Source organism: Heterocephalus glaber, unplaced genomic scaffold, assembly GCF_053883595.1.
Source record: "Heterocephalus glaber isolate CG9 unplaced genomic scaffold, H.glaber_assembly_v1.0 deba00001457, whole genome shotgun sequence".
NCBI lineage: Eukaryota > Metazoa > Chordata > Mammalia > Rodentia > Bathyergidae > Heterocephalus > Heterocephalus glaber.
In genome coordinates, this window is record NW_028258305.1 from 14,888,027 (window position 1) to 14,902,258 (window position 14,232).

Consider the following 14,232-nt stretch of genomic DNA (forward strand, 5'->3'; position numbering starts at 1 on the left):
GTATGATGATTAGGGTTAGGGTTGGATATAGTGTTGGATTACAAGTACCTGAGTATTGCACTGTGGTTATCAGGTACAATGTTAGGGTTAGGATTAGGGTTAGAGTTAGGTTTAGGCTTAGGTTTAGGGTTAGGCATTTCTTGAAATTTAAGTCCCTGTGTATTGGAGAGTGGGTCTAATGGTTAGGTTTAGGGTTAGGGTTAGAGTTCATATTAGGATTAGGGATAGTGTTGGATTTCAAGTTCCTTGATATTGGATTCTGGGTATGATTGTTTGGGTTAGGGTTAGAGCTAGGGATAGTGTTTCCATTCAAGTACATGAGTATTGGAGTGTGGGTATGATGGTTAGAGTTATGGTTAGGGTTAGTGTTAGGTTAGGTATAATGGTGGATTTCAAGTACCTGAGTATTGCAGTGTGGCTATGATGGGTAATGCTAGGGTTATGTTTAGAGTTAGGGTTAAGGTTAGGGTTGGGGTTAAGGATACTGTTGGAATTTAAGTATCTGTGTATTGGAGTGTAAGTTTAATGGTTAGTGTTAGGGTAGGGTTAGGTTTAGGGTTAGGTTTAAGTTTGAATTCAAATATCTGAAGTTTGGAGTGTGAGTATGATGGTTAGAGATAGGGTTAGTGTTAGAGTAAGGGTTTCAGATAGCGTGGGAATTCACATACCTGATTATTGGAGTGTGGATATTAAGGTTAGTGTTAGTGTTAGGGTTAGGGTTTGGGATAGTGTTGGAATTCAAGTTCCTGAGTATTGGAGTGTGAGTATGATGGATAGAGTTCATGGTAGGGTTATGGTTAGGTACAGTTTTCAATTTCAAGTACCTGAGTATTGCAGTGTGGCTATTATGGGTAGTGTTAGGGTTAGGGTAGCAGTTAGGGTTAAGGTTGTGGTTAGGAATAGAGCTGAAATTTACACACCTGTGTATTGCAGTGTGGGTTTAATGGTTAATGTTAGAATTAGGGTTAGCCTTAAGTTTAGGGTTAGGGTTTGGTTTAGGGATAGTGTAGGAATTTGAGTATCTGTGAATTGGAGTGTGAGTATGATGGTTAGCATTCTGGTTAGGGTTAGTGGTAGGGTTAGGTATTATGTTCATTTCAAGTACCTGAGTGTTGCAGTGTGGTTATAACAAGTAATGTTAGGGTTAAGTTCAGGTTGGGGTTAGGGTTGAAACTATACTACCAAGCTAATGTGATAAAAACAGCATGGCACTGGCAAAGAAGCAGCCCCAAGGATGAATGGAACAGACTAAAAGATGCAGAAACAACTCCAGACACACTCAGCCACCTCATCTTTGACAAAGGAGCCAAACACCCTCACTGGAATAAAGATAGCCTCTTTAATAAATGGTGCTGGAAAAAATGGGTTTTAACTTGCCAAAGATTAAAACTGGATCCCTATCTTTCACCATGCACTGAACTAAAATCAAAATGGATCAAAGATCTAAATATTAAAACAGAAACACTAAATCAGCTGGAAGCAAGGTTAGGTAGAACTCTTGAAGACACTGGCATAGGAAAAGATTTAATGAACAAAACCTCAGTTGCCCACGAACTAACACAAACAATCAACAACTGGGATCTCATCTTATTAAAAAGCTTTTGCACAGCAAGAGAAACCACCAGCAGTGTGAAAAGACAACCCACAATGTGGGAAAGAAATTTTACCAGCTATTCCTCAGACAAAGGTCTAGAATATATACAGAACTTACAAAAATCAGACCTCCCAAATTTAAAGTCCCAATCCAAAAATAGGCATCTGAAATGAACAGACAATTCTCAGACAAATAAGTAGAAAGAGAAAATAAACATGAAAAAGTGTTCAACATCACTGGTCATTTGAGAGATGCAAATGAAAACAATGTTCAGATTCCACCTCACTCCAGAAAGAATGGCTGCTATCAAGAAATCAACTGGGCCAAGGGTTTAGCTCAGTGGTTCTGCTGCCTGCCTTGCAAGCACAAGGTCCCAAGTGTGATCCCTGGCACCCAAAAAAAAAAAAAATCAACCAATAACAAATGCTGGCAGTGCTGTGAGGAAAAAGGAACACTTCTCCACTGTTGGTGGGAGTGTAGACTGGTGCAACCACTGTGGAAATCAGTATGGAGATACCTCAAAAAACTAAGATTAGAGGTCTCATTTGACCCAGCTATTCCCCTGCTGGGTATCTTCCCCAAAGAATTAAAAGAATCATACCACAGCGATATATGTGCACCCATGTTTATAGTGACACAGTTGTAATAGCCCAAACTTGGAAACAGCCCAATTGCCCATCATCTGGAGACTGGATAAAGAAGATGTGGGGTTTTTTTAAATAAAATGGAGTACTATTCAGCCATAAAGAATGAGAGACTAGAGAGATTTATAGATAAATGGATGCACATTGAGGCCATACTCTTAAGTGAAATAAATAGGACACATGTGTAAATATTGAATAGTTTATCTAGTGTGAGAAACTGAAAGTATAAATAAGGATCAAAAGGTATAATGTGATATAGGAATAGATAATGTGAAATAGGAAGAAAAGTTCCAAAGGGGCAGGGGAAGTGGGAGGGGTAGGGAAAAGGAAAGGAATAAATATGAGAAAAGTAAAAAAACAGAAATAAAGTCTTTTTTAATAGAGAGGGGTGGAGAGGTTGAAGGGAGGGCAGGGGAATGGGGAAAAAATAAGAACCAAGATATATCATGTAAAGGTACAAATTCCCAATGATGAATGTCATCATATTGTATTCCTAAAATGTACCAATAAACTTAATGAATAAAAAAATAAGACTAAGTCTGAAGCCTGGCAGACTGAAAAATGAAGATATGTTTTATTTGACCTTCAAATATATTTTAAATTTAATTTGTTGAGTTTTTACTACTTGTCATTTTCTTGCTCCACATAATCCACATAAGAGATAAGGTGGGATAAGTATGTTTGGAATGAAGGAAAGTATTTTGAGGGGAATTAATGACAATGTGCCTTTTACTGCAATTAAAATTTTCATTTAAACTTTTACTGTATGTTTTGATCATCCCTTATATTTTGTCATCTGTGTGGCCCTGAAGCCATCTGAGTTTGTGATCTGTTTTAGAAAGTTACTGTGTAACTTTTATAACATATAGAAGTATGAATAACAGGTTTTACTGTACACTACTGGTTGACATGCAAATTTTTAAAATATTTTTGGAGACTATTTGACTATATTTATTAAAATATTAATTCCTTTTACTCTTCCATTTTTCTAGTAATTCTATAGAAAACTCATATAGGGACATAAAGGATGTTCACTGACACATTGTTTATAACAGTAAAATTTTGAAACCTTCTAAATACCTGTATTAAAAAGTTGATTTAGTAAATTATAGGCAATCCAAATATTGGAAATTTACATAGCTCCTTAGTAAAAGAATGAGGTAGTTCTAATTTATGTTTACATGGTAAGAAATTAAGTAAATATTAAATTTTTTAAGAGGCAAAATATTCTTTTTCTATGAATAATGATTAAATATGATTAAAACAGTACATTAATATATTGGTTATATAAACTGATAATGGTGGTTATCCATGATAGAGTGAGACTTTTGTGAATCCTAAACCCATATTCATATAGTGACAGTTAAATTATTAGAGCAAGTATATACAACACACAATTAAAAGCTAAATACAGATATCCAAAACAGTCAACTTTCTACAAAAATTATCAGATAAGAAACCATGTCTCTATTTTTATACCTGAGAGTTGACTACTCATACAGTAAGAATAAATCTGTACATTTTATATTATAGACCAATTTGTAAACACTAAGATTGTTTCCCAGTTTTTTATTGCTTTTTAGTTTTCCTTTTTAAATGAATAGAATTCACTTTTAGACATAAAGTAAAAAAGAAAAAGCCCTAAATATTTATGTACATATTTTTCATAGATGTAAGAAGAGAACATATTTAGACCTTTATGAAATGTTGTGTGCTAGAGACTGGATGTATTCTAAATGCTTTAGCTATGTCTTCTTTTTGCCCACAATATAAAATTCTTTAATAGCCTGTTTTTGAATGAAAACAAAAGCATATTCCTTCAACTGTTGAAAAGAAAACCTTGTCATCCTAACCTTAATCACAAAGTAAGTAGTGGTTTGAAAAATAAGCTTGGTAAAATTTAGATGCCCTGTCCTTATATACCATTTGGTCTACAGATAGACAGATGATATACAAGATGGCCTTCCTGTCATCCAGGATAGGTCCAGGCACGAGGCAAACCTGCATTCAGGGGAAGGAATTTGTGTGCTAGCCTTGGAAATTTTATGTCTAGTCTGGCCACAGTGACAGGTTTATTGCCATGATGAGAGAGAAAACCTTGCTAGCCTAGAGAGGGACTTGAAAATGAGGAAGGGATCACAGCCTGGAAAATGAGATCATGGCTTGGACTATTGTCATCATTATTGATAGCAAGCATATATTGAGAACTTCCTAGATGAGAGGGCTGAATTAAGTGCAGTGAGGCTGATGTTATTAAATCCACATGAAAACCTGATTTATGTCTACAGTTGATTTAATGGTATACTTGATCATTCCAGGCATCACCAGAATTGGTCAGGTATGGAAATTGCTGCTTCCCTTAAAACTATGAGTTCTCCTCTCAGAAAAATTCACACACACAAATCTGTGTGTAATATCAGAGGATTGTTCCACGACAGTCCTGATTATGCTTTGAAGTGATTTGCTTAGATTAACACTATAATTAGAAAAGACCATCTAGTTTTCAACCCCAAGGTATGTACCATTTGTGTACATACCTTGAATATAGAATACTTCCAAATTCATTTTAAGTAAGTTCAAATATGTCAAGACAACTTTGCTAAGCTTTTGTCAGTTTAAATATAGTACTGTCATACATATTCTCATTGTGGGTTAAGTGGTAATAGTTTTGTAGTTGTTGTAATGTTAGCTCAGGATACACAGTTCAGAGCTTGAAAATGCAGATTCATTTGACTGCAAATTATTCTTACTTGTCTATTTTTACTAATTATGTAAATGAGTTTCTTCAAAGTCCATCTCAATATGCTTCTTTATTTCTTTTCTCCTCTAACAGTCAATGGGCTAAACCTTCCATAATGTTTTCATGAATCTCAGCTGAACATGGTTTCACATAACTCTACCCATCAGCTAACATGCCAGTACCCAAAGACCATATGAAAATGACAACTTATTATTTAAAGTATTGGTTCCATCAGGTGAACAGTAAATAATGACTGTCTTTAAGATTTTTGGGGTTTTTTCCACGTGTTTATTGACCTCAGCTTTATGAAATTACTTTTAGAATTTTTAGAGTGCATAATGTTAAATGTGTCAAATCCTTTAACTCATTACAGTGACCAGAAATGTATAAGGTTTTTTCAGCTCTGACTCTGCCATGAAGATTTATTTCTGGAAGGATCTGCTCTTCCTTCCAAAAGTGATGTTTGGTTTTTTTTAATTTTTCAAAAAGTATAATATTCTAAATTAAAATTAGCATAGCTTATTGTTGACACAGTGTGATCAAGACTTCTGATCTTGAGGTGTTTGATTATCCTAGTGATTTTCTCATGACTTTTGATTTGTTTTAGGTGTGTTAATGTTCACCAGATGTACACCAAATTAAACTGATGATGCAATTTCTGGCATCACTCACTTTTTATCCAGAGCAAAACAACTTGGTTCTGTACTTAATTCAAATCCTATTCATTTACAGAGCCAAAGATGGCTTTGAAAAATTTATTATGTACTCAAGCAGCTACCAAAATTAATTTCTTGGACTATTAGGTTGGCTCTTTTCTATTTCTGGTGCAGTCATTGTGGGAGCAACTAAGTTCTGAGTCTTACAGGTCTCTCTGTTGCTTAGCTTGCTCTCCCCACCGGTTCTCTTCCCTGTCTCCCACTGTCTCACAGCATTTTCTTTTTTCTCTTTTGCTCAGTTCCTTGTAGTCTTTAGCTGTGAAAGGGGGATTTAAATTTCTCAAAAATGATGTTTAATCTTAACTCATATACATACGTTTCATGTTATTGAAAACATGAACGTATCACTGGTAATTTTGCTTCATATCTTATAGTAAGTAGACTTACAACCCACATGGAAGAATTATCCCTTCTTTCCTTAATTGCTTTGAGTGTTAACAAGTAGTTTATGCTAAGAAACATGCTTTAAGGGTGCATAATAGGGCAGAAAACAAAAATGAAGCACTGTTACTCTTACAGCCATGCATTAACTATTAAATGCATTTTTATATTTCTTAGTAAAATGAGAATTTAAACTGTCATTGACCATTAAGTCATAATATTGTTCAACAGTTTTGGAGAGATAGCTTTTTAATGGATGTTGTATAGAAAACAGTAATGATCACTTAGTACATCTCAGATCTGTAAATCTGACTGTAATGTTATTGTGTCCATTGAAGGAAATATAAATGCAAAAGTGAGATTTAATTTAGACAACCTTTTCCCTAATATTCTTAGGTTTATTATTGCTGAGAAAGAAGAAAACTCACTGTAAAATAATGCCAACCCACATAATGCTATAATAAATTATTTTGTACATGAAAAAAAAAGAAAACGTCAATGTATACATACGTTCCAGTTATTGAAAATATTAAATGTTATACTACAGGAGAACAAGATTAGAAAATTATGAAAATGTATGTTTTCAATCAAATAGATGAATAAATAATAGGCATCAATATTAAATATGTATTAATTAACACCTGCTATAAGAATATGTTGCACTGGGTACATATTGTTTCCATATTGCTCCATATATATGGCATTCCCAAAAGAAATTAAAAACAGGATGTAAAAAACTCAAATGGGAGATTCTGTCTTCCCTTTCTTCTCCCATATTCAGAGGGCTCTCCAAAAGAACTATCCACTGCAGTTCAGGTCTCTATTTTTTTTTTTTTTTCCGCATCACTCTATTGTCTCTGCTGTCCAGGATAGAAGATAAACAAAGCCTCTTTAAATGTCTGGAGATGGAGATGAAAAAATTTACCCTCTTGTTACTTGCAAGTTCAACTCTATGCTGCTTTTTCATGTTTGTGATACAGGAACAAAGCAAGGGTGAAAGAAGCTACTTTGTGCCAGTGGGATTACAAATTCTCAGCTGGTGAGTACTGAATTTTAGGTATTTGTTCATAAGGCCATTCAGAGTGTGAGTCTCAAGGGGATCAGAGGCCCTTAATATTAGGATTGTCACCTTGGATTTTCCAAAGGAAAATATCCTTTCATCCTCTCTATGCTATGTATGATATTCATCTGTTCTATAACATTAATGTCATATTATGAATAGCTGAAAGGGTTTATTATCATCAATTAGTATGTCAGTTTTAAAGTGTAAATGGACAGAAAAACATTACTACTTCAAATTCATTTGTTATGAATTATTAGCAAGTATTCAGAACATAACACCTTCTTTAAAAGAGCTCACATTTTTAAACAAAATTGTTTATGGTATCTAAAAAATCATTGCTTTACCTACTCAGAATTTTCTTTTTAATTAATATACTTATTCATTCCTATTAACATTTTCTCATTTTTGTTTTGCTTTTCATTTTCTTCACATTCCTCTATTTACTTCTCTTTTTATTAAGTTGAGTTTTGTAACCTTACCATAATTAAATTGATGATTTAGAACTACTACTTACTTTCTAGTTTTCTTTTTTTCCCCATTAAGTTTATTGTTATAGTTTAGGTATAAAATACAGTCACATTCATCATTGGGATCTTGTACCTTTACATGATGTATCTTGGTTCTTATTTTTTCCCCCTTCCCCTGCCCTCCCTTCACCCCCTCCACCCTTCCATATTTACAAAGACTTTGTTTCCAATTTTTCCTTTTCTCATATTTTTTCTTTTCCCTTCTTTCCTTTCCCCTATCCCTCCCACTTCCCCTACTCCTTTAGACCTTTTCTCCCTATTACACAATATCAATTATACATTTTTTAAATTACAATATCAAGATTTAGAGGACATTACCACAGATTTTACAGAATTAAAAAGGATATAGAAAGCATATTACAAAAATCTTTTTTGAAATAAATTTACCAACTTCTATGAAGTACCTTGGAAGACAAATTAATGAAACTGACTCTGGAGGAAATATAAAATTTGAATAGCACCTACTAAAGAAAGTATATTCCTAGCTTGAAAACCTACCTATATAACAACAACAGGCTCATATACATTTTAACTGATAAATTATATCAAACATTTAAAGCACAAAAAGGAAGGAACACTTCTCCCCTCTTTAAGAAATCAACATTGTGCTAATCCTAAAACTGGATAAAGATAATAGAAGAAAAAAGTATGAGAATAAGTAAAAATTTGTTTAACAAAAACTCTTAGAAGTCAGATCTGGCAGTATGTAGTAAGTGGTTTTATTATAGGGATGGCAGTGTTGGTTAGCATTGGAAGATCCACCCCATAAGTCATCATTTTAACAAAGGAAAGGAAAAAGCCATATGATCCTGTCACTAGTTTGAGAAAAAGTATTGGACTAAATTCTACAGCTGTTCATGGTAAAAGCCACCAGGAGACTAGAAGTAGAACAGAACCTTCTCAACAGATAAAAGACATGTGCTCCATACTTCCAGCAAAAACACCTTATATGAATGGAAAAATTACAATGCTTTCACCCTAAAGTGGGGAACAGGGGTAGATATGCTTACTCTTCATCTGTCCATTAAACTTTGAAACACAGGCCCAAACCAAAATAGTCTGGCAATAAAAAGAAACAAATAGCATAGGATTGGCAAGGTAGAAGTAAAATCTTTATATGTAGATGAAATGATCATCTACAGAGAAAATACTAAGAAATCTCTAGGAGCCCCTAGAACTTTTATTTGAATTTAGCAGGATTAGAAAACACAAGGTATATATAAAAATTCAAGTCTATGTATACTTGCTATAAATGAAGAATTGGATATTGAAATTTAAAAGTTATGTAGGAGTACAAAGGACCTGGAAAGGTAAAAAGAAAAAAAATAACAGTGTTGGAAGACATTTATTACCTAATTTTAAGACTTCGTCTAAAGCTATTGTAATCAAGGCAATGTTGACATAAGGAAAGATATATAAATCAATGGAATAAAACAGAGAATCTAGAAATAAAACCACACATATATGGTCCACTGAGTTTTGAAAGATTATTTAACATTAACATTTTATAGAACATAAACTCAACTCAAGAGCAGAAGAAAAGATAATGTTTTCAACAAATGGTACTAGAACACGTGGTATCCATATGTAAAAAATTAATCTCAAACCTTGATTTCCATATATAAAAATAACTTGAAAGGATCTAGGAACCTAAATATGAAAGACTAAAACTTTAAGAAGAAATTATAAGGGAAAATGTTCATGAATTTATGGTAGACAACAATTTCCAAAGATACAAAAAACATGATGCATAAAAGAAAAAAATTGATAAATGAGATTCCATCAAAATTTACAACTTTAAAAGACATCATTAAGAAAATAAAAAGTAGTCCTTAACCAGAACATATTTATAATACATAAAACCTATGACCAGAATATATAAAGAATTATTACAGCTCATTAATAGACAACCCAATTAAAAAATAGACACAAGGGCCGGGGATTTAGCTCAGTGGTTATGCGGCCTGCCTTGCAAGCACAAGGACCCGAGTTCGATCTCTGCTACCAAAAAAAAAAATCCTATGAAAAGTAGACATAAGATGATAAATAGCCAGTACAGCACAAGGAAAGGTATGCAATACTAGAATCAGAAAAATATTAATCAGTACAATAACAAGATCGGATTGTACACTCATTAGGGAGATTAAGTTAAAAGTTTTGAAAGAGCAAATATTAGCTTAGGTGTGAACCAGTTGGAACTTTCTAATACTGTTAATGTGAATGTAAAATGATAAAACCATTTTGGAAAACAATATAGAAATTTCTTGTATTACTGTTAAGAACCAACAGTTCTGTTCTTAAGTTTTTACTTGATAGAAATGAAAACACGTGTTCACAATAGATTTGTACATACAGGTTGACTGTCCCTTATCTGAAATTCTCGGAACCAGACGTGTTTCAGATTTTGGGTTGAAATCCACTTGATCTGCAAAGAGGATAGCTACTCCTGCTTTTTTCGGGTTCCTGTGTCATGGAGTATTGTTTTCCACCCTTTAACTTTCACTCTGTGAGTTTCTTTTTGAATTAAGTGTGTTTCTTATATGCAGCATATTGTTGGATCTTGCTTCTTGACCCATTCTGCCAGTCTATTTCTTTTGACTGGTGAAATGAGACCATTAATATTGATGGTTTTAACTGATACATATTGACTTATCATTATCATGATTTCTTTTTTTATTCACCCCCTTTGTGTTTAATTTCTTGTTGTGCCTCACAGATTCATTCTGCTGGGCTTTCTGGGGTTGTGATCCTCATAGCCTTTTCCTAGGATATTGTCTAAAATTTTTTGGAGTGCTGGTTTGGTATTCATGAATTTCCTAAGGTGCTGTTTATCATGAAAGTATCTTATTTCTCCATCAATTTTGAAAGATAGTTTTGCAGGGTACATCAATCTAGGTTGGAGGCTGTTTTCCTTTAGGGCTTGAAATATGTCCCTCCAAGCTCTTCTTGCCTTGAGGGTTTGCATTGAGAAGTGTGCTGTGATTCAGATGGGCTTTCCTTTGTATGTGATTTGTTTCTTTCTCTAACTGTTGTAGAACTTTGTTTTTCTGTTGGGTTTCTGAAATCTTAACAATTATATGCCTATGTCTAGATTTTTTTTTATCAAGGCTAGTTGGAGTCCTATATGCCTCATTTATCTGTATGTCAAGTTCTTTTCCCTTGCTTGGGAAATTTTCTGCCATCACTTCTGTGAACAGGTTGCTTTATGTCATCTGCACTCTCTCCTGTTTCTTTTTTGACTCTGATCAGTCTGATGTTATTCTTCTTTGCATTGTCTAGCACCTGCTGGATTGATTTCTCATGGTCCTTTACTATTGTAAAGAACGTTTTCTTTTCCTGGTCACTAATTGCAATCTTTTCTTCTATATCTGAAATTCTATCCTCACATTGGCTCATTCTGCTGTGTAAACTTTCAGTGAAGTTTTTAATCTCCTGGAAATCTGTTTGCATCTGTTTTATGGATTCCATTTGTTTCCTATGTTGGGATTCCATAATGTTCCTCAGGTCCTCTATTTTTTGTAATCTGTATCCTCTCTAGATTTATTAATCATGTCTTGCACTATGGGCACAATCTCTGCTGTTATCTGAGAGATTATTTCTGATTTAATTTTTTCCAGATCCTCTTTCTTTGCCAGTTCAGGGAGTCCTGGTGGTTGAGTATCAGATTGTTCCATCTTGTTTCCCTTTGGGGTTGCCTTAGGTGATCTGGAAGCCTGGTTTTCAGGCTTGTTTATGTGTCTTCTCATTTCAACAGATGCAGCCTGCTGTGCCTTTGTTCAGGCAACTTTTTGCTCACTCAGTGGTCTTCAATTCTCAAGAGGCCACAGGAGCTGCCTTTTCTCTGCTGCTCACCAGAACACTAATTTCTGGGTTCAGGAAGGTCGCCTTCTGGATCCCTGAGCTGACCTGTTGTCTAGGTGGGCTTCTGGCTGGGGCCTGTGCACACTTGAGAAGATATCTAGGTGTGCCACTGGCTAGGACCCCTATGTAGCTGTTGTCTGGGAGGGCCTTTGGATGGGGGCTGTGCACCCCAGTTCCTGTTGTGTGAGCAAGGTTCTGGCTAGGGTCTCATGCATTTACTGATGGTATTGGGATGAACCTCTGGCTGTTGCTTGTGTGCCTGTGCAGCTTGCTTCCAGCCAGGCCCTTGGCTTGGGCTGGTGTGCCCCAGCCTCTGGGGTCAGGGCAGAGCCCTGGCTGGGATCTGCTTGCAGCCGCACTGCTCTAATCCACACTGCTGCTCCCTCAACTAAAGTGGTCTGGTGTGCCTTTATTGCAGAGATTTTCTTCACTTTTCTGGTGGGCTTTAATTTTCATCAAGGCCCTCTTTCTGTTATTCACTTCTACTCAATCTTCTCAAGTTCAGAACAATGTCCTTTATGACCCCTGCAACTCTGCAGTGTGGATTCAGGTAATGGCTCAGCACAGCTGGGTGAGGGGCTCACCTCCTCAACTCTCTGGGGCAGTGGTATCACAGCCCAAGAGGCTCACCTCCTCAGCACTCGGCGGTGGTGGTACGGACTCTAGTTTTCTATTTGATTTGTTCAATTTAGAAATGTTTATTATCCACCTACCATGTGCACTGGAACTGAGACTCCTAAGTGAATACTAGACAGCTCTGGCTTGAAGAAACCACTGGGCTCTCTATTTCCTTTGCTTCTTGAGGATGTGCTGTGGTTTAGATTAAGAATTCCCCCAAAGGCCTCATCATGCTAATAGGTGGGGCTTTTGGAAGGTGATTGAATTGTGAGGGTGCTATAGCTGACTGAGTGTTAGGAGTGGAGCTTGGATGGAGGTTGTTTACTTGGGACATGACCTGGAAAGTTATATCTCCTTTCCAACTCCTCCTTTTGCTCCCTGCTTCCTGACTGCTGTGATATGAGCAGCTTTTTTCCATTGAGGCCTTTCCACCGTGCTGTTCCTGGCAGCCAAGTGACAGGACTGCTGAAAATTCCATGGACTGAAAACATGCACCAAAGGAAATGTCTCTTCCTTTAACCTATGTGTGTTAGGATTGTGTCCAGCTAATCTAGATGTAGTTTCTCCCAGACTCTCATGTGGCCCCTTCAGACCTCACACCAGTCAGCAGCCCATTCTCCTCTTAGAACATGGTGCCATAATCTGAGCAGTTGGCTCCATCCTTCCTATTACACAGTCAGGGGAGGTACAAGTCTCTATACACCTCAATTAGGGTGAATGTTCACACTTACTAATGGAGTGGGATACTGAGTGATTTCTTTCTGAAGATTTTTATATTATTACAAAAGCAAGGTCACATGGGTAGAGAGCAAAATTGTTTTCATCCTAATGAGGAAAATGAAGCTCTGTGTTATCAAGTGATGTGTCCAAAGTCTTTGCCAGCTCCAGAATTAGGAACTCTTCCCCACTGCAGTGTCCATGCTATCAGTATCCAAATATAACTATCTCAATCTTTAAGCAGTGATTAGAATTTTCACAGATTGGTTTTTAAATTGCCTGTTCCAGTCTAGAAATTTTTATTTGTTTTTTGCAATACTGGGGATTAAATCCAGGGCCTTCACATTGAGCTATATCCCCAGGCTTTTTATTTTATTTTTTTTTATTTTGAGACAGAGTCTTGCTAAGTCATTAAATTGCCTAGGCTGGGCTCAAAATTATGATCCTGCTGCCTCAGCCTCCAGAATTCTGGAATGCAGGTGTGCATCTCCACATCTGGCTCCCTCCAGAACTTTTGATACATCATCCCCACACTCCTAGCACTCCAGTCTCTTCTGTACAGTTAGTTTGCCTCATTCCCACAACTGCTGATGGGATTGTCCTGTGCAAGTAAATGCCATGGAAAGTAGAAGTGTCAAGAACAAGTTCTTCGAAACTTAGATGAAGAATTTTGCAGAATAGAAGTGCTCATACGTATGATTATTTGTATACAATTTTGTAGCACTCATGAATCACTTAAAACTTACTACTTGGTTGGTATTCTGTCTACATTAGTGAAGGGTTGTGTATGTGTGTGTGTGTATGGATATATGTGTGAATATAAGCATAATATTTAAACAAAAGGTCGAAACAATTCATAATGTAATATTAAATGCCTTTTCAGTTGTCAATATATATTGTTAACTTCTTCCTGGATCAGCAAAATATATTCCAATGACTTCATAATTTTAATGACTACACAATATTGCACTACATGAATGTATCTAGTTGTATGATCAATACCCTATTATTGAGCAGTGGGGTTGTTTATATTTTTGCACTATTATTAGCAATGCTTAAGGATACTTTCTTAAATATACATATGATTGGTCTCTCTGCTGAATTTCCCAGAAGTGAATTTTAAGACTTTTTAACAGAAATGCCAAATTGACAGACATTATTTTACATATTGTAGGGATTTATAGTATTGTCTTTTAATGATAAAATTTATGTTAGAATAGATATGATTATTGAAGTGTATCACAGTCCTCAAGACCTCTGATGCCAAATCTTTACAGAATATCAAGTAGTAAACCTGAATGATATTTTTTCTGATTAGCATCTTTGGCTTTGTAATCAGCAGTGTACTTCTAAACTACTCTAAAATAGATC

General features: G+C 35.6%; 1 protein-coding gene across 1 annotated transcript in view; it reads left to right on the plus strand.

Annotated features, from left to right (window-relative positions):
* Nucleotides 1-6,982: 6,982 nt before the first annotated feature.
* LOC101715695 (immunoglobulin-binding protein 1) overlaps nucleotides 6,983-14,232 on the plus strand; it is a 59,449-nt gene continuing 52,199 nt past the window's right edge. The window contains exon 1 of the mRNA XM_021246297.2: nucleotides 6,983-7,114. The gene's annotated coding sequence lies outside the window, so the exon portion shown is untranslated. The remainder of the gene's footprint in view (nucleotides 7,115-14,232) is intronic.